Source organism: Acinonyx jubatus, chromosome A1 (genome assembly GCF_027475565.1).
Source record: "Acinonyx jubatus isolate Ajub_Pintada_27869175 chromosome A1, VMU_Ajub_asm_v1.0, whole genome shotgun sequence".
NCBI lineage: Eukaryota > Metazoa > Chordata > Mammalia > Carnivora > Felidae > Acinonyx > Acinonyx jubatus.
In genome coordinates this window covers 16,670,338-16,693,894 of record NC_069380.1, presented here as the reverse complement: position 1 = coordinate 16,693,894, position 23,557 = coordinate 16,670,338, and the positions used below count along the sequence as shown (strand labels likewise).

General features: G+C 38.4%; 1 long non-coding RNA gene across 1 annotated transcript; it reads left to right on the top strand.

Moving 5' to 3' along the window:
* The first annotated feature begins 2,148 nt into the window (after nt 1-2,148).
* Nucleotides 2,149-22,829, top strand: LOC106973826 (uncharacterized). Its single transcript, XR_001430054.3, has 3 exons — nt 2,149-2,308; nt 12,292-12,486; nt 22,130-22,829. It is a non-coding gene; the product is annotated as an uncharacterized LOC106973826 (long non-coding RNA).
* The last annotated feature ends 728 nt before the right edge of the window (nt 22,830-23,557 follow it).

Below are 23,557 nucleotides of genomic sequence, written 5' to 3'. Positions count from 1 at the left end.
GCAAAGTGACAACAGTGTGATAAGATGACACTTACTAAAATGCTTTCACTAAAGAGACTGTTTTTAGGTACCTGGCATGTAACTTTTTAATGTCTAAATATGAGCAAACTTTTTGCAATAGTAAAGTATGAAAAAGTAAATAATCACAGTTCATAAAGCACATGCATGATTATTTTCTCTCATATTATACATGATAATGTCTGATAATGTCAATGTTGTTCTCATTGCTTTTTTTATTCTTCAAGACATTATAAGAAAGTATAAAACTAAGTTTCTTAGATGGCTTCCATGATTTGTCATCTTTCTTTTTTAGCAATTTAATTGAGGTGTTTCTGATCGATTCAGATTAAAGAAGAAAGAAAACAGAGTTGATTATTCTTCAACTGGCAGGACATCATTGTAGAAGACAAAAGACAAAATATAAGTAGATTTAAATGTATGCTAACTAATATGTAATTATTCACTAATCTTTTTCCTAATTGCTAACAAGGCATAATGGCTAAGTTAGTGATTATTTTCTGAAAAAAAAAAACCCTTTTAATACTTCTTAGAAAATAGGGAATCATGGCTTATAGCTTCTGGCTTCAGTTTAATGTCTATCTGCGACCAAATTAGAGAATATGAAGTTCATGAATTCCTTTTCCTCACTGCTGTGACTAAGATGACAGCTTCTGGAACTAGACAACTAGCTGCAAAGTCTTGTCTCTAGCGTAGTGTTTTTCTAAACCCACTAGCACTCATGGGAAACCTATCTAAGAGTAATGTTTTTAAGCATGTAAAATAAAATTTATGGGATTACAAAAGGAATCAACTATAAAGACACAGAGATACAAAAGCTTTTTCAAGATGTATTCTATTACATTGCATGTGCTTCCTGAGTACATTATGTAACAACGCAGTGCACTTAAACATATGAGGGATAAAATTAATTTTATTTATTGATGCATAATTTGCATATAAACCGCATAGATTTTAAGTATACAGTTCAGTTAGTTTTGATAAATATATACATTTGCGAAACCAGAACCTCATGAAGATATTGAATAGCTTAGCCTTTGCTATTGTAAATTGGAATTATATAGTATGCTCTCTTTTGTTCCTGTCTTCTTTTGTTCGGTATAATGATTAATACTTGCTATCAGCATATTGCTGGGTAGTATTCCATTGCACGGATATACATGATTTGTCTACCTATTTTCACTGTTGTTTATGAACAATTGGGTTGCTTCTAGTTTTTTGGCCATTACAAATAAGGCTTCTGGGTGCCCGGGCGGCTCAGTCAGTTAAGCGCCTGACCCTTGATTTCAGCTCAGGTCACGATCTCCAGATTGTGAGATTGATCCCCAGGTCAGTCTGAGTGTGAAGCCTATTTAAGATTCTCTCCTTTCCTCTCTCTCTGCCCCTCCCCTGTCTGTACACTCTCTGTCTTTCTCAAAAATAAATAAATAAAAAAGAAATAAATATAAATAAATAAAACTCAAAGTTTAAAAAACCAATCAAACAAGGCTTCTATGAACATTTTTGTATGTATCACCTTGGTCACATGTATTTTACAGATCCTGAGTAAATTTCTAGTGGTAGAATTGCTGGGTAGATATAGGGAACTTAAAGGAAACTGCTTAAGAGATTTCCAAAGTGGTATTGCCATTTTAGAATCCCATCAGCAAGTATGAACTGCAAATTATTTCTTCCCCTTGTGAACACTTGACATCGTCATTACAAAAAATTATCCATTGTAGTAGTTGTAGAGTGGTGACTTATGGTGGTTTTAATTTGCATTTCCAAGATATCTCGTGAGTATTTCATGTGCTTGTTGTCCAATTGCATATCCACTTTAGTGAAATGGCTATTCAAATCTTTTGCCTATTTCCTTATTGTGTTATTAAGGTCCAATTTTTTTTCTTATGGTTTTTTAGCTGGTTTAAGAAACCTTTGCCTAATCCAAAGTCATGAACATATTCTCCTGTATTTCCTCTTAGGAGCCTAATAGCTTTAGCTTTTGCATTTAGGCTCAAAGCAATTTTTGTGGGTGTTTTAAAGCTAAGGTTGAGGTTAATGCTTTTTCATAGAGGTATCAAAGTGTTCTAGAACACCTGCTGAAAACAAAACAAATTAAGGGGGAAACAATAACCACCCTCTTCCCCATTCTATTACCTTGGCGACATGGTTGAAGACCAATTGAATGTGTATGTGTAGGTCTACTTATGGACTCTCTGTCCTGTGCTTTTGTGCTCTGTGTCTATCACTTTGTCAAGTGCCACACTGCCTTTATTACTGGAGCTTTAGACTAATTCCAAAATCAGATGGTGTAAGTACTCCAGCTTTTTAAATTATTTTTCAAGATTGTGTTGGCTAGTTCAGATGTTGTGGATGTCAGTGTAAATTTTTACATTAGCTTGGAAATTTCAACAAATATCTCACTGGAATCTTAACTGGGGTTGTATAGTCTTAACAGGAATGTGGGGAGGAATGGCACCTTATTAATATTGAATCTTCCAATCCATGAACACAGTGTCCCTCTCCACCTGTTTAGGCATTTTAAAGTTTCTCCCAAAAATATTTTTAAGTTTTCTGTATAGAGATCTTTACATTTTTGTTACATTTATTCTCAGATATTATTTTGAAATATTTATTTTATTATTTAAATTTTAAGTCCAGTTGTTTGTTGTCAGCAAATAAATATTCAGCTGGTCTTTGAATATTGATCCCATACACTGTGATTTAGCTAAATTTACTTATTAGATCTTGTATGATGTATTTTTGTAAATTCCTTGGGAGTTTTTATAAACACCATGTTCTTTATAAATAAACCTAGTTTTACTTCTTCCTTTATGATTTGTATGCCTTTTTTTCTTTCTTTCGTTCATTTTTTTCTTTTTTCTTGTGTTTTTCTTTTTTTCTAATTTTTTTTTTAACATTTCTTCATTTTTGACACAGAGCACGAGAGGGGAGGGGCAGAGAGAGAGGAAATTGGTCGCTCAACCCACTGGGTCACCCAGGTGCCCCCTTTTAACAAATTTTTAAATTGTACTTGCCAAAGCATCCCATAACATGGTAAATAAAAGTGCTGATGCTGAACATTCTCACCTTGTTCCCAATTTTAGGGGAAAAACATTCAATATTTCACCATTGATTTTGATATCAGTTATACAAATTTTGCAAATACATTTCATTAGATTGAGATCATTCCCTTCTCTTCCTATTTAAAAATAATTATATTGCTGAAGTTTCCTTCTCTTTCTAGTTTGTGGAGATTTTTTTTTTTCCCTGAATGAATATTGCTTTTTCTGCCTCCATTGAGACAATCATATGGTTTTTCTTTTATTTTATTGATGTGGTGAATTATGCTAATTTTCTAATGTTGAATCAGTCTCTCATTACAGGGAAAACCTCTACTTGGTCATGGGGCTTACATTTTGCGCAATTCAATTTTCTAACATTTTGTTGATGATATTTGAGTTCTTGTTCATAAAGTAAATTGGTTAGATATTTCTTTTCTTATAAAGTACTTGTGAGGTTTTGGTGTCAGGGTTATTCTTGCACCCGTAAAACAAGTTGAGAAGTTAATATGCACTTTAAACATTGAGGTAGTTTTGACAAGGCCACATGCATGTCGTATTGGACATTCAATTCATTTTTGTTTAGTGTTTACATGGTTACATGTGATGAAAATCCCAGTTTTGGGGGCATCTGGGTGGCTCAGTCGGTTAAGCATCTGACTTCAGTTCAGGTCATGATCTCATGGCCCATGGGTTCAAGCCCACATTGGGCTCTGCACTGACAGCTCAGAGCCTGGAGCCTGCTTCAGATTCTGTGTCTCCCTCCCTTTCTGCCCCTCCCCCGCTTGTACTTTGTCTCTCTTTCTGTCAAAAATTAAAAAATTTAAAACAAAAGAAAATCCCAATTTTCAAAGGCATGTAAATAAATTCTTATTTGTTCACTTGTTCACTATAAGCCAAATACCTCTTCCTGTAGTCTAGAGTAAATGATTTTTTTTAAATTAGGAAATTATGTGTTTTTTAATAATAAAGATATATTTGAAATTTGAGATATGATAACCTGTCTAAAAATATGTCTTGCACTCACTGCCTTTGAATATCTGAACCGTAATCTGTGAGCTTTCTAAAAAGAATAATTCTAGATTGATAAGAGACTAGCCAGTGAGAGGATCTATAACAGAGCAAATTTGGGGACCCTGCTGCCACTGGACCCAGTGCACCTTCCATTCCAGCACCTGCCTTGTTCAAGTGGGCTGGGAGCTAGCATTTTAAGTGTTCTAACTGATATAGTCCCATAGTAAATATATATTTAGACTTCTCTCATCCAAAATGGAAGTTTGGGAGCCTGGGGATAAATACAGGATGTCGGTAATAAAGGATGGATATGGCAGATATTAAATAAATACAGATATATTACATAGTATAAGGGTAGACATTATCGTAGCTGGCCAATTTGAATTTTTAAACAGAGACAGTTATCCTTTAGAGATTTATATTACTTGATGGAAAATGTACAGTTTTCATGAGTACCCTTTGTATCAACTGTGCAGGGTTCATGCAAAAAAAAAAAAAAAAAAACCAAAACCAAAAAAAAAAACAAAAAACCAGAAGTTAAAATTTTTAGAAAACAGGACAAAAAGAAGGAGGGAAATGATTGTGTGACTTAATCTTTCATATTCAATCACTTTATTCTTTCATTGATACAATACACCCTCTTTGAAAACCTGCTATGTTCAGTTTCTGTGCTGGTATTATTAAAACACCCACCCCTACCTCCTCTATGCTCAAACACAAATAGAAACAAAAACAAGAATCTCTTTATTTTAGGTTCTTGTCAAAAAAAGCACTTGAGCAATCTCACTACCTCACTTCCTATACATCCAGAATAAGAGCTATGAAAGTTTTATAAAAGGGAAGGGTGGAGAGAACAAAAAAGTTTTGATAGAGAAGCTTATGCTCAGAAGCTTTGGTCTTTTCATCATTACGTCAAATGTAGAAATTCTACTAACTTTTTATTTGTTAATATAATTGTATTTGATAGAGCATATATACTGATTGAAAATATTTACAGTTCTACTCTTTCAGATCCCTAAAAAATCAGGACTCTAAAAATCATGTGAAAATTAGGGGTTCCTGGGTGGCTCAGTCAGTTAGGCGTCAACCTCGGCTCAGGTCATGTTCTCATGGTTTGTGGTTCGAACCCACGTCGGGCTCTGTGCTGACAGCTCAGAGCCTGGAGCCTGCTTCCAATCTGTGTCTCCCTCTCTCTGGTCCTCCCCCGCTCATGCTCTGTCTCACTCTCTCTCTCTCTCAAAAATGAGTAAACATTAAAAAAAATTTAAAAACATTATGTGAAAATTATATATTGAACATGTGTTTGCAACATTTTTCTAGAATGAAAACCATGACGTATTAGATAATATTCTTGGGCTTAAAAATTACTATTAGTTAGAGATTCAAAATATACACACTGCTTTTTAAATGATGGACTAGTTATCCTAGTCTGACATGACAAAGATTCTCTTTGTCCCTTCTTCCTGGATTGCCTCCTTCTTTTCTGCTCACATTTACTTGTGAAATTATTTCCATCAGTCAGATTGAGAAAAATGACTGTCACTCCAAACAGCATTCTGGCATTTTCTATCAGAAGTTGCTGCCTCCAAAAAAGCATTTCGAGACAATATGAACGTTAAGTGCTCCGTCTGCCTTTTTTTTGTGTACACCTTCAATCTCACTTTTTTCCAGTCCCTGATCCCAGCCCGTAAATGTTCTCAGAGCCCTTTTGTTCTTAAAATTTCTTTTTTCTTAAGAAAAAACAATTATCCTTAAAATTTTCCCAGAGCATGCTGTTTTCTCCTTCTCCTCCTCTCCCACTTACTCTACAAAGTCTTTAAGGTGGGTGCCAGATACTTCTTGTTTTCATTCCTTCTACTCTCATTCATTCTTGCAAAAGTGTATGAATTTTGTTCTAGCTTTTCTGTTGGAACCTTTCTCTTGAAGTGCAACAATGATCTATGTTATTTGTGACTTCTCAGTCACACAGGATGGAAGCTCTATTCACCTTAGAAACTATATTCACTTTATAGGTGACAGAAGCTCTATGCACCTTTCTTAAAAAATATGCTTGCAAACGGGAAGGGTCCATCAGGGTTAAAATGTGGTCCCTCTCAGGAAATCTTTCTTTATGCTGTGGCAGGGTGACCCTTGGCATATCACAATTTACAACGCCTTTGCAACTTTCAAATCCCAGAGAATGAAAAAGTCACATTCCTCACTGCAATATTTCAAACGTCTTCATTATTATATTTTTAAGGTGATCTGTGACCATTGATCTTTGACATTACTGTTGTAATTGTTTGGGGCACCACAAACCACCCCTACATAAGACAGTGAACCTGCTCGATCAATCTATGTGTTCTGACTACTCCACCAACCAGTCATTCCCTTATCTCTTTCCCTCTCCTCAGGCCTCTCTATTCCCTGAGACATGACAGTATTGACATTAGGCCGATGAATAACCCTACAATGACCTCAAAGTGTTCGTGTGAAAGGAAAAGTCACGTATTTTTCACTTTAACTCAAAAGCTAGACATGATTGAGCTTAGTGAGGAAGGCACGTCAAAAGCTAAGATAGGCCAAAAGCTAGGCCTCTTGTTCCAGACAGGTAGCTAAGTTGTGAATGCAGAGGCAAAGCTCTTGAAGAAAATTCCAGTCTTTTAGGGGGCCTGCGTCTCCAATCCCTACTTCTTTCCCTGGCTCTAATGCTCCTAATCTGTTTGAACCCTGAATTTTGTTGACTTTAGCATCATCCCACTCACTTGGGTGAGACAGAAAGGCTAGAGGGAGCTGAAGTGTCAAGAATTCTCTTCTGTCAACAAGAATAAGGCTCTGGCAAAGTGTTTTCCCCTAAAGAGTAGATGTTTGTTATGGAGAAGTTTCTAGGAGTATATCTCACAATGGTTTCCTTCTTCTCCCTCAGAAATAGGCAGAGACCTCCGGAGGGTAGATCTTTGCCATGAAAATCTGGTGAGATTGCTAAACATAAACCCCATACAAATGTAGGGGATCCCAAGGACTGTGTCCTCCAGAAGTTTCTTGCTGTCAAGCTAGTCTATACCTAGTTTCCAGAAATTCATCAAAATTAGCAGTTAAGTGTATCCATCATTGTGTGGCTCCATCAGCTTTTGAATTAGTAGATCTCATGTATGACTCTTGATAGACTCTTCGGATGTCTATCGCTCTAGAACTTTCTGGGGGGGGGGCAATTTGTCTTGCAACCTGAGTTCTCAGATGGGTCCAAAAAACTAGGTGACTTTCAGTTTGTTTAGCTTTATTTATTTATTTATTTTTAATTTTTTTTTTAACGTTTATTTATTTTTGAGACAGAGAGAGACAGAGCATGAACGGGGGAGGGTCAGAGAGAGGGAGACACAGAATCTGAAACAGGCTCCAGGCTCTGAGCTGTCAGCACAGAGCCCGACGCAAGGCTCGAACTCACAGACCGCGAGATCATGACCTGAGCCGAAGTCAGACACTCAACCGACTGAGCCACCCAGGCACCCCTATTTATTATTTTTTTTTTATTGCAAAGATGGGAGTGAAGGTTTTTAAGTTCTTCACATGTCAGAGCAGAAACTGGAAGGCTGCAATTTACTTATGGCCTTTTTCATAATCAAAGCAAGAAAAAGAAACTCAAATTCTTTTGTAGATTGTATATGTTTATGATGTATCATTAATGGAGGCCTTGTCTTACATTGTTTGTATCTCCGATACCTGGAGTAGTAATTGACCCATATTTTGATGATTCGTATATTAGAGTTGACTATATAATCTAGATAATGAGTTACTTAGTTCCTGTTGACCCCTCACAGTAAGCATTTTCTTTTATTAAGGGAGACAAACTGCTTTCCTAGAAATGAAACTAGGGAAAAGGTTGCTCATCAAAAGATAATTGAGTAACATAATGGATGGCAAGTCGAATTACCACTTTGTACCTATTTTTGAAATACACATTTAGGAGACATTTCTTAAATCCATAGTTTGCAAAGTAAAGCTGCATGATAAATTTTTATTCAGTCGATACTATTTCTATAGAACTGATGTAATCTGTATGTATTGCTTTCTGTAACTGCTAACATGTGTAAAAAGAAAATGCTGGAAAACTTCAAGTGGATGAACAGGTATCAGTATCACCTGGATGTCTTGTTAAGGAACATATTCTCAAACCTAATTTTCAGACTAGGATTCAGTGAAATTAGGAGGAGGTAGACAACCTGCTTTTTTATTTAAGAAGCACTCCATAAGGATCTGATACGGGTCACCTACTCTTTTAATATGGTGCCCCAGAGAAAGGCATTGTTCCATGTTCGCACGTATTGCCTCATGTGGTTTTTAGACAGAAGCTGGAGTCAATTAATAATTGAATTTTGTGTGGGGCGCCTGGGTGACTCAGGTGGTTAAGCGTCCAACTTGGCCTCAGGTCATGATCTCCAGGTTTGTGAGTTCAAGCCCTGCATTAGGCTCTGTGCTGACAGCTCCGAGCCTGGATCCTGCTTCAGATGCTGTGTCTCCCTCTCTCTCTGTGCCTCCCCTGCTCGCTCTCTCCCTCTCTCTCTCTCTCTCAAAAATAAAAATTTTTTAAAAATTGAATTTTGTGGCAGTAGTCTGAATTTCCAGTATTTTATACTGTTGATTATGTTATCATGATTCTAAGACAAGCTGCATGGGAAGCAGAACAATCATCTTATGATGAGCACAGAAGGGGCCCCATGCGTGTGGAGTTGGAATACCTTCCCTTTCTGGAGGGAGGTGGGTTACAAAAGTGCTTGACATAGTCAAGACACTTGTTTCCCTTTAAAATTTACCTTACATTTGTGCTTAAACACAAGTAAGAATTCATTTAGCATATTTAATATCTGTACTATATTATATATTTCCTGAGAGAAATGACTTTGTCCTGAAACAACATAAGGGTAAATGTTACTCTTGCCTTTACCGTAAATTACTTTGCTTATGGCTGAATGAAATAAGAAAGAATGGAAATGTAGGCATATGAGGGAATTCATTACCATAAATTCAAGTCTCATAGAGAATTGATGTTATAAAGCTTGAGTGAAATAAGGAAAATTTCTTTTGTAGGGAACAGGTTTCTGGGAACTGGTGTGTTTTAGTTGGAAGGACACATGGGATTTAGAACCACTTGGTCACACATTTAAATCTTGGCTCCGATAATTAGGACATTAGCTGTTTACCCTCTTGTGTCTTAATATCTTTGCGTTTCATCTTTTCATTGTTAAATAGATAATAATAACATAGCTTACAGGGTCAATGTGAGGATCAGTATTTTTGTTAACAAAGAAGAGGAGAAAGGGAATGGAGGGATTTATTTTCTTCTCCATCATTTATTTCTCTGCTTCTTTTCTTGTATACTAATCTTTTCTGTTTTTATTTGAAAACAAAATTATAATTGTATAAAAAATTTAATTATTGTGTCAACTGTCTACTAATCAACTTCTACAACTGAAGTTAGAATGTTGGTTTTCTTTTCAGAAGAGAAATTCCAAATTTCAAAATCTAAGATTTTTGGGGGGGGGGTCACCCTCCCTCTTCTCCCCAATAACCAATTATCCCCTTGGACACAATATGGTCACTACTGAGAATGCATGGACTGGAGGGACTAGAACAGGACATTTAAAAGCCCTAAGGAGCAGAACAAAGGAGTCTCTTCCTGTCTCTCTACATGGTCTTTCATTCCTACTTTTTTTCAGCAGAAGGATTTTTCTTCCTGTCTCTGAACATGAACCTTCTCTTTTACACTGGTTCCTTGGCCCCAGTCTCAGATATACATCACTTCATAGTCCAGGTTTTTAAGAGACAGGTCCAGGTCCAAATTTCTAGGAAATAAAATTCAGAGGCCCGGGATTTGTCCAGTGTTTTTCTCTGATTCCATCAATTGTGGACACAAATGTGGATGTGTTCATGTCATTCACAGCCCAAGTGGTTAGGGGAGTGAAATCTCTCTAAAGGAGGCTTGAGTAAGTTCTGTAGGGACAAAAAAGTCTTCCCTTCTTTTCTTCTAGGTTCTTTGGCTTGTTTAATAATGAAGTTGATATAAGACATGTTAACAGGAGAAAAATAAACAAAATTTTAATAACATGTATACCTTTTGTATGTGGGGTGACCTAATAAGATGGGGGCTGGTGGCTTGGGCAGTGAAAGAATTCACCTAAGACAGAACAAAGGAGACAGACATTTATTGATTGCACCGTAAGGGAGCAGCAGACAGGACAGCAAAGGAAAGACTGTCTCTGGTAGGGGGACTGTAGTTAAGGGGGAGGGAGAGAAGGAATGAGAATGTCTGGAACTTTCCTTTTGGGTACCTTGTGCCTGGGTGTAAGTAATCCTTTGCTCAGGTATGGCTTATGGGTATTTCAAAGTGGGTTGCCTAATAGGCCTGTTTCTATTCAGCCAGTGGGTCACTGTGGGCCCTTGTACCTTACACAGGTTTCCACTGCTCAAGCTGGTTGCCTAAAAGCAGCCTCTACACTGTATACATGGGAGAGACTTAAGAAAACGGAGCATCTTCCCCAGTGTCTGAAGCTATCATCTTAATTACCATCTTCAGTGAAAGACATATTAAGACGTTAGGGGTGGGAAGTCAGTTATGGGAGGTTAACAACAAAAAAAGCATCGTTAAAAGGGTAAGGTTGTTGTGCAGATTGAAGTTGTCTTCTCTGTTGATAAGAGTTTCTGGAAATGTGTGGTCATCCCCCTCTTTCTGGTACAGCCAGGAACACACACTTGCAAATGAGATTTCCCTTACACATGTCAATGTTTCCTTCAAGAAGGCAACTTCGACTTGGTTTTCAGAGCTTGTTTTGTGTTTGCAGTTACTTAAAAATAATCAGCCAAAAATATCCCTTATACCAGAGAGGCATGCTTTGGGGTGGCAAATTCTGCTCCCCTATAGTTCTTTAAGAAGTGAATTATGGGGGCAGAGAGGGAATGATTTTCATTTCCAGCAAGTAGTCAAAGCATAGTACCTGAGTTCAGACTGTGGAAAGTTCGTATATGGGAGTTTTTATTTTATCTTTTGGGATTTGGACATCCATTTCAGTGTTTCAGCCCAGTGTAGGGGCAGGAAAATTTTCCTTTCTTCCCTTTTCAGTTCTTTGGTGGGTCTAATAACTAAATTGACCTAAGAGAGATTAACGGGAGAAAAACAACTTGAATTATCTATGTGCAGGCGACCTGTAAAATGTTAAGAGCATCCAAGTAACTGAAGCTTGCATGACTTTCTGAGCTAAGGAAAAGGTTGGGGATCTGGAGATACAAAGGGGAGGGGTGTTATTTGCAAGAAGGTAAGAGGAGATATTTGGAAAACAGAATTTGCCCCGTTATGCAGAAATGTTCCTTAGGTAAAAAGGAATCTCTGGTAATAACAGTCTTCCTGGTACAGGCCCCCTTTCTGATGTAAATTTAGGCAGTTGAGGGGGAGTTTCTTTGAACAAGCTGATTTTGATTACTTTTAGCTTAAAATAATCTTTATGCCAAAGTGGTGTATTTTGGGGAGACTTGCTCTGGACCCCTTCACTAGACATGATGAAAGCAGGATTTTAGTAAAATAAATCTAGTCATGACATAAACAATTAAGTAGAGATAGGAGATTCTGGATAAATGTAGATGAGTAAGGAAGCTATTGGACTCGTTAGGAAGAAAGTAATCACTTTAATTAGGAAGGTGGCAAGTTATAGTAGAAATAGCTCAAGGTTTGGTGTCAGCTCTAACAATTCAGCTTACTCATCTGTAAAATGAATACAATCATACCTAATTTGCAGGATTATTTTTGGAAGATTAATCATAATGTAGGAAAAATACCTGGGCTATGTGGAGAACAGACTAGGAATTCATTCTATACATAGAATATTTCTCTTGCCCTCTCCCTCATGCTCACTCTGTCTTACTTTGTCACTATCTCTGTTTCCAAAAAAAAAAGTTTAACATTTATTTATTTTTGAGAGATGGGGAGAGACAGAGCATGAATGGGGGAGAAGCAGAAAGAAAGGGAGACACCGAATCAGAAGTAGGCTCCAGGCTCTGAGCTTTCAGCACACAGCCTATCACTATCTCTGTTTCTAAGCATCGTTTTCTCTTTCCTTAGCATACGATTTGGGCTGAACATAATAACTCTTTATAATTTGAGGAAGGTCTGTATTTCTCTAAGACAAACTGACATGTCCTTCCCAGCTGTCACTTTTCCCTTTTCATTGCATCCATTCATGTTTAGGTGCAGGAAGAAAAGTCCTTGATTAGTCCTACTGCTTTAGAAGACCAGGCACCATGGTTTCCATCAATAATAAGGAGGGAGATCATCACTTGGCTTCATTGCTGTCTCTAAAACTCAAATGAATACACCTGGGAAGATTCGAGAAGTCACTGATTGGATAGTTACACCAAAATCAAAGATCCAAGTCTATATGTGCTACAGGTATGTAAGTCACCGTCTATAGGACTGCCCTATTCAGGTCTCAGCTTGCATTTGGGGAAAATGTGTCAAACTTTATGAAGATGTTTGTTTGGTCCTCCGCTTAATTCCCAGAGGCCACATCCTGCCACTTTCAAAAAGTCTCTAGACTTATAACCACATTAACACATTAAAAGTGTTTTGTTTTAATGTTGCAGGAGAGGATACTGCTAGCTCAAACAATGATTTGTGGGAGATTCATAACTAAGCAGCTAGCTAGTTATAAAAAAAGTAGCACCAGTCCCAAGGAATAATAATAATATAATACAATGGCCTTAATAAGTAATATCGTTACCATAATATGGCCTTTATAAAGAGGCCTGTCATGTATGCCATGCACTTTTGAATGAACAACTGTGCAAAGTTGTATACTTTCATCCTAAGTAGAACATTTTATTATAAACAGTCCACAAATGTTGCTGCCTGATGGGCTCAGATTCTAACTGCAAGTGAAATACTAGAATAGCTGTAGATTTTTTTTCATGAATCATTTTTCAAGATGTCACATGTGGAGTACGCCTGCTACAGACTGAATGTCTGTGTCCCCTTCCAAATTTATATGTTGAAACCTAATAAGTGTGACGGTATTTGAAGGTGGGGCCTTTGGGAGATGATTAGGTCATGAGCGTGAAGAAGCCCTCATGAACAGGATTCGTGTCCTCGTAAAAGAGACCTTGGAGAGTTCTCTAGCACCTTCTGCCATGTGAGGACACGCTGAGAAGTTGACCACCTATGGACACGGAAGCGGCCTCTCTACAGACACAGAATCTGTCAGGGCCGTGATCTTCGACTTCCCAGACTCCAAAACCGTGGACTAACATAATGCCATTCTGAAATACCACCCCCTACCAATCAATGACTGTCAGGAACAATTCCAGTGTGATGGTTTTAGCAGTTGGCAGGACACGTAAATGACTGCAGCAACACTATTAGCTCTCTACACTTGAAACGCAAGCTTTGAGGGCATGTTTGAGAAAAAAAAATCACACTGGAGGTTCATTCTGCCAACATTCATATGTACTAGCTCCCAGGAAACATACTGAAATATGGTAATGACTGCCAGTGTTTTAAGTGAATAAGTAGACTTTTAACTTCTGGGTTAGATTTTAAAGAATGACCACAAAGTATTTACTACTTCTCCTATTCAACGAGTGGAATCTGTTTCCTCAACTCTTAGATCGAGAATGGCCCCATAGTTTCTTTTTATATTCTTATAACTTTTATTTTTATTTTTCCTGTTGTTTGGGTTGCTGCATCTTTCCCTAAAAAAGTAAACAGAACAACTAGATGTTATCCTTTTTATGATTTTTTTTTGAATTTTGTGGAAGAGAAGAGTAAGGCCTGTTTCCTTTCTATTTCTAAAATCTTCCCCATCACTTATGAGATGCTTATAGAATTTTCCCATCACCTTTGATGTTAAAAATCTGCTTCCACTGTGAGTTTTAATTCATCTATTCCAGTCTTAATTTTTATTGATATTTCATTTACTCATCAAGCACCTTTTCTTTTTTTCCAGCTGTTATCCAATTCCCTTTTGATTCTGTTCTTGTCTTCCTATTTCATCCATAAGTTGTCTCATAGATTTAGTTTTCTTCCATTTAAAACAAATAATAATTAGAGACTTTGAAAAATATTATATATTTTCCGCACTGAATTTGGACATTTTATTTGCAAAGTTCCAACCTCTTATGTAACAAAATATTTTTTAAGTCTCATAGTATGCTTTATTCTTTCAACAATTAGTTCAAAAGTTCACTGGTTATTTTGTAACACTGTGCTAATTGGTTGTGATATATTGGTGAAAGTAACATAATCTATTTACTAAAACTTGTATAGGGAGTGGACTCTCCAACACACTCTTTACCAGTAGATAAAGTGAATATTTTTACTTTGATTGTCATAGGTAATAGAGATTGTCTCTCTCTCATAGAGAGAGAAAGAGTATTACTTGATTTCTGTTTGAATATTTTTCTTAGATCTGAAATCAGAAGGATGATTATGTGCCCATCCCTTAAAAAACATAGTGGTGTCCAGTATTACTCTATTTAGCTATCACTGTTCAACAAGTCTGTTTCTAAGAAGGAACCACATCTATATCTGGTCAGGTATTCCAGGCGTCAGATACCAGGACAGAGTTGCAAGTTCAAGAGATTTATTAGGGTTAATCACTGTGTAAGACAATGGGAAGAGGAAGCAGAAGTTGGCAATGAAAGCCTTCGGAAGGCAATGCAAGTTGAACACCTGTGAAAATAAGGGAGCAGGAGGAAGGACAGGGTAGAGAGGACCTCACACTGCAGTGTAGCTCTGAGAAAGTCTCAACTAATCCAGTGGGAACCCAGATGAAAAGATTCTCTACCTGCCTGGGGCAGAAAGGCTAAACTCTAGAACCTCCTTTGCTGTATCATTGTCTAAGAGCTTCCCAGGAAGACCATAGCCCCTGCTCAAATGCTATGATGGATCTCAAAGGCACTGCAGCTGAAGATGGTTAGTTAAATGCACTCCTTCTGGTAGGTTCCCTCTTGAATAAAGATCTGAGGTGTGCATTTACATGGCTGCATTTACAGTTTACTCCTTGCACTATGCAGATCTACTTCTCCATATGTGGAAACAACTCTCCCATGGTTTCTGTCAGCTTCTCTTTCTTAAGAAATACTTGAAAGAGGGAAGTTTGTGGGATTAACAGTAGTCCCTACTGCTTTAGTTAGTCTGGTTGCTTACAACTGGTACTTATTATCTCCTTCCTCCCTATCCTTTTGTTATCTTAAACCATGTCCTTTATAGGCCTTGATGGCTTATCCAGTGGTATGACCCAAGCTTTCTTTCTCAAGAGGCTAATATACTGGTAACCACACCACTCTCAGGTCAGTATAGTTGCATTTGTCCATTGAAAGTCACATGTAGGCACGGGATTACCAAAGAACCACTGAAATTCTATACACGTTGCTCCCTTCTGTTTTGTGACAGTAGTCTTGCTGATCAGCATCAATTATCCCTGCCAGATGGTGACTGTTATTCTAGTCTACTGTTTCCTAGACCCAAGAAGATCAAAATGACCAGGGCCTACAGTATAGTCTCAGCTGAGTACTTCCTACCACTTTTGGGGAGCAAGACCTCTAACCCTGCAAAGTCCAGTGTTGGAAAAATAGAAAACCCAATGTCTCTTGGGTCATGATGAGAAGTGGATAAAAGGCCACTATTACATTCATCATTGGTTCCTACATTCATGTGTTCTTCTTAATGGGGGCATAGTGCCTTACAGAGGTTACTGATTCATGATTATACTGCAGCCTGGAGTATAACACCTAAATATTTTCCATATGGTCTCTCCAAGCTGTAACTTCATCTATATTTTAGCAAGCCATTCCTATGCTAACAGTCTGGAATCTTCTTAACATGCTGGTGTTGTATATAATATCATTCTCATACCCTCTTCACAGTGAAGTAGGTCCTCTGGTTAGATGCTCTAATGAGTCAGCTTTTATGCCAATGTATCAGGCACTGAATAAGACTCTGGGTAGTTATGTTTGCTTTCTATAATCATACTTGGAATATATTTTCCCTTCTTGCTTGAATGAACCAATGGCCCTTCTAGTCTGGAAGGGATGTAATGTAGTCAGCTTGTCATTAAGTAACTGGTTGGTCTCTTGAGGACCAGTGGTCTATCACTGGTATATTGCACGTTCAGAGGCAAGAATAACTAGAATAGGCTTAGGAAATCTATTCTGCTTGGCCTATGTATAGCCTCCAACTCTCATCAAGACCACTTCAATCGTGTGTCCTTTATACCCATTTTAGTGTGGCTGATGATGAAGGCCGAGTGATGTCAACTTACAAAAGCACTTTGTCTATTTGGTGGTTTAGTGCCTCTATAATGGTAGATGCTTTGTGGTAGACATTAACATGTGATAGAAAAATATTCACAGTTGATGCCCACTTCTGTTAATCTGAACGGATGCCTCTACTTCAGATCTTCTTGTCTCTCATTCTCCAGTCATTTTCCTTTTAGGTCTCTGACCCGCTGTCACTGTCCATGAGTCTGCATAGATTATCACCTCAGGCCACTTCTGTCTCCACCCAATGTGATCAAAACAAAATGGACTAGATGCTTTACTTGAAGTCCCATCCACTGGGAAGATTTTCCGTCACTACTCTCGTTCAAAGCCACCCCTACGTGTAATTGTAGTGCAGTCCAGTCACTATCCATTTTCAGCTGTGTCTACATACCAAGCTCATTCGTTGTAAATCAAGCTTGGCATGATTATTTATCTTCAAGGAAAAATTAGGGTGAGCTTGTCTAACTATGGTCGGTGATATGTGGGTCTGGGCTACCTACTCATATATCTTAGTCATGTACTCTGATGCGGCTTGGATTCGATCACATATGTGCCATTTCCATCTTATGATGGACTACTGCCAGGTGTGCCCAACTTTATGATTTATTGGTCTGATAGAACTCAGTCCAAAATGTGATACATTGTCACCTGCTGCGTCTTAGTTAAGGGTCACACCCATACTAGAGCCTAATAGCATGTCAGGATCTGTTTCTTGAATAGTGCATACATTTCTGCTATAGAAGGTATGTCCTTGCTTCAGAACATCAAGGATCTTGTGATGATTCTTCTACTAGGGCTTGAAATAACTCCATACTGCATGTTTCCTCCAATATAACCTTTATAATGTTAGAGGGACTATGGTTTGTATGGTCAGAGATAGAGACAGACAGCTTGTATCACAGCTTGGACCTGCTTCTGGGCCATTTCTTGTTCTAGGTCCCACTCAAAGCTAATAGTCTTTCATGCTCCTGGTATATGGGCTGGAATAAGCCCATATTCCTATCATAGAACGTGTAACTTCCAAAACCCATGAAACCCAAACAGATTTAGCATTATTGGTCTTGCTTCTCTTTTTCTTTCTTTTTTTTTGGGGGGGGGCGGGGGTGGGTAGGGTGGGATATTCAATAAAAGATACGAGGTGCAACAATATGTCTTTTACTTTGTGATTAACATAATCCCAGAACATATTTTCTGGGATTGCCCCTGACCACTGGACACCCAAAAGCTTTACCAAATGGCAGGTTCTGGAATATTCATGGAGTTTATTTCTCACTCTTTGGAGTACATGTGTCTTATTAAGGCCTCCAATTATGCTTTTGCTTCTCTATCAAGATGTCATTGATGCAGTGCATCAAGCCCAATGTTCTTTGGGCTTGTCCAGACCACCAAATTCCCTTTAGACTGTGTTATGACAGAGGACAACACAGTTAACATATATAAAGCAAATAAATATTGCTATCAGTTTCATAAAGCAAAGTGTTTCTCTTTCCTGATGGGGATAGAAAAGGACACATTTACCAAATCAGGAGCTACATGCCATGTGTCTGCCATTCTAAGTAATCTGTTGTAGTATACTCTTCATATCAGAATATTATATCAGATCTCTCATTAGGATAGTCTCATGACCTACCTGAGACCACACAATTTGGCAGCTTTAATCAAGGCTGCTTCTTGGTTGAGCTTGTGTTAATCTTACAATCACTCTCAGGGACCCGCTTGGTTTCTTTAGGGGCCAGGCTGGCAGATTAAATGAAGATATGCAAGGGATCTTCCTCCTTGCAAACTTTAGATCTTTAAGGGTAACGCTAATCTCCACTAACTTTCCTTGAATGTGTTATTGGGAGAGGTCACTGAGAGAACTTGACCACTAGTTGACCAGCAAGTTGGACCTGGCAACTGGAGGTTCCTCACCACCTTTCCTGTCCTTGGAAGGTGCATTCTGCTTGACTTACTTATTCCCAAAAGCTGCACCAAAGACAGCAGTGATAGTGATGTGAGTGTTGAGATGTGAGTGATGTGGTGTTGAAACCATCTGGCTAGTGTAGAGATCTACTTATCTTGCAGCTGCCCAAGACAATCCTCACAGGTAAATTCCCTTGCTTATTAAAACCGCTACTTACCAGTCTGGAATGACTGGCATCTTTCTTGAGTCTCTTCGTGCCCTCTGCATGGGAACTGGTTTCAAATAACACCCAGGATCTTCATGAGGTTACAAACTAATAGTGATATCTTGGCTAAGGTGGAGGGAATAGTGATTTATTTTCAGAAGTTTTAGTTTGACCTTCCCCAAAGTGATAGTTCTTTTTATTTTATTTTATTTTTAAAATTTTTTTAATGTTTATTTCTGAGACAGAGAGAGACAGAGCGTGAGTGGGGGAGGGACAGAGAGAGGGGGAGACACAGAATCAGAAGCAGGCTCCAGGCTCTGAGCTGTCAGCACAGAGCCCGACGCGGGGCTTGAACTCACAAACCGTGAGATCATGACCTGAGCCGAAGTCGGTCGCTCAACCGACGGAGCCACCCAGGTGCCCCTTATTTTATTGTTTTTAAGTTTACTTATTTATTTTGAGAAAGACAAAGACAGTGCAAGTGGGGGGAGGGGCAGAGAGAGAGGGAGAGAGAGAGAATCCCAAGAAGGCTCCGCACTGCCATTGCAGACCCTGACGCAGGGCTCGATCCCATGAAACCGTGAGATCATGACCTGAGCCAAAACCAAGGGTTGGATGCTTCACCGCCTGAGCCACTCAGGCACCCCCTCCACCCCAAGTGTGATTGTTCTTAAAACACAGGCCAAAGCCCTAATGAAGGTGTTATTCTAGGTAGAGTGGCTTTTCCGACTGAGTAGACTCAGGATTCCACTTATTTTTTTATTTTTTAAAAAGATTTTTTTTTATTTTAAGTAATCCCTACACCCAACATAGGGCTCAAGCTTTCAACCCTGAGATCAAGAGTTGCATGCTCTACTGCCTGAGCCAGCCAGGTGTCCCAGGACCCCGTTTATTATCTGGCCCTCAAATGCTTCCACTTAACAGGGGTGTCATCATGATACTTGATATCTTTCGTTATCAACTTAAATAACATGTCCAACAACGGTGGAAATATCTGGGTTAGTAATTTTCCAAGTGTATTCTGGAGTTTGTGAAAACCTTATGCTCCTAGTAATACAAAAAATGTCACTCGTCTAGACGATGGTTGGGTTTCTGAATGCTGGCTTCTTTTAGAATGGAATGCAAGAGTAATGCACACTGAGTAAGTAAACAAGAACATATGCTTTGCTTTCTGTCCTTTATGTACATGAATAGGGATGATATTGGCAATTTCTGGGGAGTAATATTTAACTTTTTTTCTATGTATGTTGCAAAAATTTTTAAGCTTCTATTGGTATACTCACACATAAAAAACGGTGTTGTATCTGAAGATTTTGTTAAGAACACTGATTTTTGTATACCTGAAATTCCAGAAAGCATTAGAGCTGTATGATGAGAGTACCAGTCAAAAACAATCTCTTCTGCCCCTTACCAGTAGATAATTTCAACCTCTAAACCCAAAAGACCCAGAAGGCAGCCTGGGATGGGAGACAGAAGACCTACGTGTAAAGGGAAAAGAGAAAAGCTTACCATATGCCTCTTCCCAATGCAGCTTCCAGCTTCCAACTGAAATAAAATCTGATGAGAAGGAAGGGGAAATTTAATCTCGATAAAATATCTAGTTTGACTATTTCATTAGACTCGATGTACAGTTGCTAAAGTGAGACTTTTATGAGATTAAGTGATTAGGAGAGATTTATTAAGCAAAAGTGGCCTAAATAGCCATGTGATCCACCTGAGAAGTCAACCAAAGGGTGTGGAAGAAATGCCAGATTTGATCAGGCACCAGAGAGAAAAGAGTAGAGTTTAGTTTTTTGCTGCCACACTATGAAGTCACACTCTTTTAGCACAATAGTTAGATTTGTGGAAGTGTAAGAATCAAAAATGAACCTAGATAGTGAGGTAATTTACAAAGAATAAAAAAAAAAGCTTACTTCTAAATATGTCAAGTTTGAGATACACGTAAGTCATTTAAATGAAGGTATAACACAGTGAATTAATTACATGAGGTTAGAGCTCTGAAAACAGGTCACTGTTGGAGATCTTAATTTGAAAGTCAGCATGAGTAGTATTAAAGTCATGGAGGTGGATAAGTGCAGTTAGGCCAAGAGTGAAGACCTGAGACAAGCAGACTTGGAACAAGGCAATGAAACTTCTTACATTTGGAGATCAGAGAGAAGAAAGGAAGCTAACTTGAGTTACTGAGCAGAGGTATTCAGAGAAGTAATGGGAGAATGACCAAAGAAGTCAAGAGAAGGCAGGAAAATATTGGCAAACATGTCAAATGTTGCTAAGAAGTCGAGAAGGGAGGGGCGCCTGGGTGGCTCAGTCAGTTAAGTGTCCAACTCTTGATTTGGGCTCAGGTTATGATCTCAAGATTTGTGAGTTTGAGCCCTGAGTCAGGCTTTGCACTGGCCATGCGGAGACTGGCCAGTCTCCCTCTGTTTTTGTCCCTCTCCTACTCACGCACCCACAGGCACGTTCTCTCTCTCTCTCTCACACACACACAATAAATAAATAAGCATTAAAAAAAAAGAGATCAGAAAAGGATTTGTAAGTGGCTTGCTGAAGAGCATGATGAAGGTCATCGGTGAAGCTAATCAGGGATGTTTAAGTATAATGGCGGGATCAGGATTCGTATCAGAGACCATCAAAAAACAAGCTCGATGTGGGAAAAGGAAGAGAAAAGAACACAGTGTGCAGCCGATTCAAAAAGTTCTCCGTGAAGAGGGGTGGAGAGATTTGGAAATAACTACAAAGGTATATGGGCTTGTGAAATTTGCTTAAGGAAGGGACATTTTGTAGCGTGTTTGAATGATGATGGAAGGGACCAAGTAAAGAAGGACGGTTTAAAGAAGCAAGACAAAAAGGTTCAGCTCTCAGTAGATCTGGAGAGGGCATGTGTTTATGGGATCAAGGATACACGTGGAGAGAATTCTTTTTGATAGAAAGAATACAAAGGCAAATATAATTAATGAAACGAAAGTGATCCCGGTTTACAGGATCCAGCATATAGACAAACAATTTGTTCAAAAAATAGTTTAGTGTTATATTCCTTAGGTTGGATGGGGACTCAATTGTTGTAAAGACACCAATAACATAACAGTCACATAAAAAAGTTGAGATGGATGTGCTCATGAACTAGAAATGAAGAAATCGAAAAATCTATCATTACACTGTGACTTCAATGTTTTATGTCTCTACTTCTTCATCTAAACAGCAGGTGTCCTTCAGTATTTTCTGAGCATCTGCTGTAAGCCCAGTCCTGGGTTATAGCTAGATATTTATTTTGGTTAACCTACAACTGACAGAATTCATAAAGCAGAGCTATTAATCTATTTTATAGATGAAAAAAATGAAGTAAAGAGACAATGAGTTACCTGAGGTTCTGGGGCTAAAAAGAAGGCCAACAGGGACTAAAAATTTATGTTTTCATGATTGTAATTCCCCTTATACATTACAGGAATGTTGAAAAATATAAATATATCGTAGTCAGTAAAGTACCTTGTACTATTCTCAGTATAAAGTCCCAGTATGTGTTTAGGATGGTTTTTTAAAATATGCCAATAGCAGAGCTATCGTGTATGTCTTGAAAATTTATGTAATGAGTCGGGAGTAAAAAAAAAATCATCTGCAAATATTCGGTATTTTTCACAGAATTTGCATTGATTTTTCCTTATTTTCCAGAGCCATCCCTCGCCCTAGTCACAGCCATCTGGTTTCCTTCTACATCTTGCTATCTCAGTAAAGCTAAAGGAACAAGCTGATCTGCTGGGAGCAAATCAATTTCTCATTATCCTTAATGTGTGAAGATGAGACTACTGACAGTGATCACAGTCTTTGTCTACGGAGAGGGTTGAAAACTTGTGTTTACATAACAGAAACTGTTTTCATATAGAAGAGCCGGAATAGGCATACATGGCTGTGGGATGCTGTGCCTTAACGTGGAAGCTAATTCCTCTCAACAAATAAACTTAGCATTTCTCAACGTAGAGGGCTAAGAGGCCTCTTTCTGAGAATGTGGAAGAATTCGAAAGAGGTGTGCATCTATCAAGTACTTCAGAGTGCTTGAAAGAATCTGGCAGAATTTAGAGGTAAGAAGATCAAAGCGAGGAGGGCCAGTGAAAAAATGAGATAAGGTTCCTATTCTCATGAAATACACATTCTAGTAGAGGAATACATAATGCAAACAAATAAAAACATGAAAAGACTCCAGTGGTAAGTCCCATAAGTTAACATAGGGTACTGTGTTGAATATGACTGGTGACTACCTTATTTCGGTGGTTGAGAAAGGCTTCTCTGAGGAGGTAACATTTAGGAAAGAATGCACTTGCAGGGATACCCCACATGCATACAAAATAGGTAGAAGGATGCTTCTGGAAGAGGAAAGAACCAATACAAGATCCTATTTTTTTCTTTTTTTTTAATTTTTTTAACGTTTTATTTATTTTTGAGACAGGGAGAGACAGAGCATGAACAGGGGAGGGTCAGAGAGAGGGAGACACAGAATCTGAAACAGACTCCAGGCTCTGAGCTGTCAGCAGAGAGCCTGACGTGGGGCTCGAACTCATGGACCACGAGATCATGACCTGGGCCGAAGTTGGCCGCTTAACCGACTGAGCCACCCAGGCGCCCCGAACCAATACAAAATCCTGAACCCATTTTGGAACTGGCAATGATAGCAGAGCTAAGTGAAAGTGCCCATAGCTTGCAGATCCTGGGTAGATGCAGTGAGATGAAGTTAAAAAGGTTGGCAGAGACCAGATCTCATGGGGCTCTGAAGGCCACAGTAAGTCGTCCAGTTTTTACTCTCATGTGTATAACAAGCCTATTGGACAGTTCTGAGTAGGGGAAGAAAGTAATCCGATTTAATCTGGGAGATACACGGAGGACGGGTTACTGGGAAGTTGAAATATAAGCAAAAAAGAATCTACAGTAGTCTTGTACGCTCACCCGTCATATAGCGGAGCTTTATGTAAATTTGTACATAATTTTTTTAAGGTTATACTGCTAAGGAAAAACCATGGTTGAAAAATCATAATTTTGTCCTATATCACCATCATAAAAATAATTGCAAAAATATTTCTTACTCCACCCAAATACATCCTGCTATGT